This window comes from Asparagus officinalis, chromosome 4 (assembly GCF_001876935.1).
Source record: "Asparagus officinalis chromosome 4, Aspof.V1, whole genome shotgun sequence".
Classification (NCBI taxonomy): domain Eukaryota; kingdom Viridiplantae; phylum Streptophyta; class Magnoliopsida; order Asparagales; family Asparagaceae; genus Asparagus; species Asparagus officinalis.
The window spans coordinates 55753321-55758450 of NC_033797.1; positions in this window are offsets into that span (position 1 = coordinate 55753321).

Genomic DNA, 5130 nt, shown 5'->3' on the forward strand with positions numbered 1-5130 from the left:
CGTTCAAAGAAGCAAAACATGCACCCAGTTTTTAAGACAATACATTTGAACAAAGTTATGACTTCATAAACAAACAAGTCATAAACGAAATGTCTTAATATTATCATAAGGCAGAAGTCTCAGTCGAACACGCTAAAAGTGGAGATCTCTTCTTTGGCCGCCTCCACCTGGCTCGCATGGTCTTCCCGAGCCTTGTTTTCAGCAGCCTTCCGAATCCGGTCCTCGCGGTTCGACTTGGCGGCAGCATCTGCCTGGCGCAAGGCTAGCAGGCGTCGAGTTTCCGCCTCAGCATTCTTACTGACCTTCACAACGTCGGACTGGAGCCCCCTCCACTTCGCCTCCGCCTGTCCCAATTCGGCCCTCAGGCGAGCCATAGTGCGATTGAGGTCAATGATTTGCTCCTCTAGCAAATGTTGTTGACCCACCCAAAAGTTGGCGACAGACTCTAAATCAGCTATTTCTTTGGAATGGGTCTCCTGCTCCAGGGCTTCCTGACGCCTGACATGAGCCAGGCAAGACTCCATGCTGGCTTCCGGACCTTCCCGTAGCAAGGTCTCTAACCTTGTCATGCGTGGCTCCAAGAGACGAAGTTTTCGCATGCAACGGGTAGCGAGCCGATTTTCACCCGATCGCCGCAAATCAGCCACGCGATCAAAGAGAGACTGCCTGAAGCTGTCAAAACTGCCCATGCTGAGTCCGACAAGGGAAATCACCTGTCTCACAGCGCTCTCGAACTCTTCGATGCGAGCCTGCCATGACAGGGACTCGGAGGGAGCAGGTTCTTGGCCCGGAGCGAGCGCCGTAATAGGCAGGATCTCAAGGCAGGGTTCATCTCCCGGTTCGGGAGCAGGGTCTGAAGCGACGGAGGTCGCAGGACCTTCAGATTCGTCATCTGAAATCAAGATAGGCTCGGCCCCAGGCTCCTCGGTAGTCGGCACCTCCCCTCGATCTGTAAAACACAACAACATAGAGAAGAGTCAAGGGAAGAATACCTATTCAACCCGCGTGAGAGCCAGGACGAAAGAGTACCTTCGGCCGCAGAAGCCTCAGCAGCGCCCGAGGAAGAAGGTTCTTTCCTTTTCTTAGAGGCGACCCTCTTCACCTTCGGCGCCATCGGGGGTATGAGGAAGGGAAGATCTGGGTTTACTCTGAGGAAGACGATGAGAAGGCTGTAGGTCCTCTTGATAGAGAGTAAGGGTGTTAAACACCCTAAGAACTCTAGGCGGTTACTCAATACTTGATTAGACCGTTCAAGGCTAACACAGTTGAAGGGTAAGACCGAACGAAGCGGATCTTACCTGGATGGCCAAGATCCAATGGTTTTTCCTAAGCACGATCTTCAACAACGGCCCAAATCGGGCGCGAGGGACGAAGAGCCCCACTACGCCACATTCAATACGGAGCGACGTGCCCACGTTATCTCGGCTGACGTAATCACAAGCCAATGCGTGGCCCACTATTCGATGGCGAATCCACCGTTGAGGTTCCCGCAGGTCGAAACTAATTACCCTCCTGGAATTTGAGTCAATTCCAAATCCGCCTGCGGACGAAATCCGCTCGCAGAGGAAACAAGCTTACGGCCGAAATTCGCCGACAGTTGAAGACCGCCCCTCACAGCTAACACTTTAGCTAACACATGTTAGAAAAGAAATGGAGCATGCACAGAGGTAACAGTAACCAAAAAACAAAGGGATAGTTTCATTCATAGAAAGAAATCCTAGTACAACTGGCAATCAAAGACGAAAGGGGGCAAATTACAAAGCTTAAAGAAATCCTAGTACAACTGGCAATCAAAGACGAAAGGGGGCAAATTACAAAGCTTTCAATCGCAATTCTGCCTCACGGATCTCGCCAGCATGACGAAGCTCCAGCCTCCGTAGGATCTCTTGGCGAAGATCTTCCTCAGTGCGCGAGGCCAAGTCTTGGACGGTCTCTTTGACCTCCCTATGGGCTCGAGCCTTTTCCTCGACCGAATTAGCCATCAGTTGCTGGCGAGATTCAATGCTTTCCAACTCTTTGACCGCCTGTTCACAAGCCTTCTCCTGAATGGTCAGTTGCTGGCGAGATTCAATGCTTTCCAACTCTTTGACCGCCTGTTCACAAGCCTTCTCCTGAATGGCCAATGAAGCTTGTGCCTTAGCTATAACCTGCTTCAGATTCTCTACCTCCGAAGACAAGCGAGAGACGCGGTTATCAGCCTTCTGTCGCTCGAAGGCCATTCGTTCATCCTCAGCATTGGCCTCCTCCAACTCTGCTGACAATCTCGCCTCCAGTGACATGGTCTCGTCCAGACGGCAATCGCGTTCTTCCACCGCTGCTCAGACTTCGCCGATTGCAAGATCCACGAGAGTGGAGCTCTTCACGCGAAGAGCGAGCAACCGTTGAACTGCTTCCTTCACTTCCTCCTTACGCTGGAAGTAGGTCATCGCCGTAGTCCGGCCAAGCCTCTTGATTAAGAAGCACACAACATAATCGATATCCTCTTCGAAACTCTCGAAAGGACAATTCTCCTCCAAAGCGAGCCTGATGCATGCGGCTAGAGTGTCTTGGAAATCAGCCACGGATCGTGCCGCACTCCTTCTTCGCTCGCGCTCCAAGGGAGAGAGGGCAGCCTCCTCCGCCGAGGATGAAACCGCGGTCGAAGCACCGGTGGCCATAACTGTGTAAGTAGTAATTGGCGTCGCCAGGGCCGGTGTGACTCACAGCATCAACGGCCATTGCCGACAAAGGAGTGGTCACTTGCAGAGTAGAAGCCTCCCTTTGAAGCGAAGACTCTTGTGCCGATGGAAGATCCCCAGCCGACGCTTCCGCAGGAGCAGGAGATCCCCCTATTTGGCCAGGCGCATCCTCACGAGCCAACACCTCTTCCTCGCTGGATAACATCTCATGAATCGAGATGTCGTCATCCTCCTCAGATTCACCCGTCTCCCCAGACGAGTGACCCGCCCAAGAAAGAGGATCCTCCTTGCCAGCAATTTCGGGGGCGCGATCAGCTATGAACGCACGAAGAGGATTAACAGAGGCCCCTCGAAAAGGACCCTATAGACAGCTGGGCACGGAAGGATGAGCAATGTTAAGACTTACGCTTACCTGAGCCCGTGGTCCTCTCGTCATCTCCAGCTTCCTCCTCTTCGTCAGAAGGAATGGAGATCACTTTCTCAACCACACCTGCATAGGCCCAATACAAGTGTCAAAAGATGTAAAATCAACGTTGCAGTCAAGGGTACTGTTGCGAAGATTACCTCCTGATGCGGACGCAGAAGCCGGTGGAACTCCCGTCGGTGGCCTCACGCTAGACTACGGATAAGCGCCCTTCGAAGTCGTCGGGACTGCACCCGATGCAGAAGAAGAGGCGGGCAGTGTAGCTCCAGACCCAGACATCGCCGCTCCGGGGATGCTTACCGGAAGAACGTTTTCCTGACCCTCCGCCGCTCGGACGGTCTCCGCTGTCTCATCACGACGGGCCTTCTTGGCCGCCTCCGCTCGGGAACTCTCGGTCGCTGCCTCCCGCTGACGCTTCGAGAGAAGCGAGCTACTCGAGGACAGAAGAGGTGTCCCCATTTGTCCAATTGTCGGACTCTGGACCTGTCTTGGGTGTTCAGATTCTCGTGGTTCACCAAGGGCATCCAACGAAGGACCAAGAGGAGGAACTCGAACCTCGGGAGCCTCAGATTCGTCTAAACCGGCGTCAAAACTCTCAGGGTCCTCCACTGGATCCTCTGAGAATAGCTCCCTAGCGGTTTGATGGCCCCTTCACCTTGAAGAACGGAGAGCCCCCCTGAGAGGACGATCGCGCTCCGCCAGACATGAGCTCTGAAACCAGAAACCAGTGGGGTTAGCGCTGGCGCCCCGATACCACCGACAGTACAGGAGCGTGTGGTGCAAATCACGATCCTTCGTAGGTAATTCGAAATGAGCCTGGGTACCACTGGCATGGGTCCAGAACCATCCCCGAGCTCCGTCCACCAGTCCTCCTTTGAAGTGTAGGCGGGGATTAGCGTTGCCCACGTACAATTGGTCGTACCCGAACTGACGGGCGAACCTGCAGGGGATATACAGCTCGAGATAGCACACAGAGCCTGTGCGTAGAATGTGATACCCCGGCCGAATATTCACCAGCCATTGAAAAGCGCCACGTGAGAGAGCTGTGGAGCGGTCCGCCGTCGGCACGTCCCTAAGAGACTCGCCGTATCTTCCTCCGCTGAAGTAAGGGAAGAAGCGACGAAAATTGTAGTGGACAAAATTGGAAAGCGTCTTCCACGCATCGGGAATGTCTTTACACTTCCAGGAGCACCTCTCCAAACGCTCAAGGAACGGAACGAATCTATCTCCTTGAAGAGTCACGGGGACGCTCATCAAACACTCACAGTGGTAAACAAACCACGCCATCAAGTAGGTGTATGGCAGCCCCACTCTGGGATTGGGAGTCCGGATGACCTCTCCATTCCCCTCATCGGTAGTCGACACACGACAGAATTGGGCCGTCAGAGTGCGGAGCCCCCGGTGAATACACGCTATCATTGCCGATACCAGGGAATAGGACTTCCCGTGGGCTAAACAAACCGCAGGATACACGACCTCTACGGGAATAGCCTCAAAAGAGTGAGTGGGGATTACGCACCTCTTGAGCCACAACATGAGATACCCTGCAAGCAGAGCCTTCCCAGAGATAGGGGACATGGCCTGGCGGTGAAACGAATGGAAGACCATTCTATGGTGGCTTCCTCTTCAGACATCCTCCTTTCCACTTCAGCCTGGTCGCACCCGCCTAGAGGAAGAGCAGGATTCCCTTTGACATCGTTCCCAGGGAACAGATAGTCCGCCCAATTCTTGTGACTGATTCCCGGAGTCCTCTTCTTCTTCCCCTTGTGATCCCTAGCCCCCAAGGTGCTGAGGCAAATGTGATAATGACAGAGCAACTCCCACAGAGTTTCTACTACCAAGGGAGAACAGTCAGAAAGCTGGTCGATCTCATCTTGGTCTGGGATGTACTCCTCGTAAGGAAAGTCCCCCAGGGGAAGCCCTGACACGTCGTACATCTCGTGAGGGGACATACCGAGTTCACCGTTGGGGGTGAAGAAGGTGCCGCTTTCCGCACAGTACAGTTCCAGGATGCTGTGAAACTGCGAG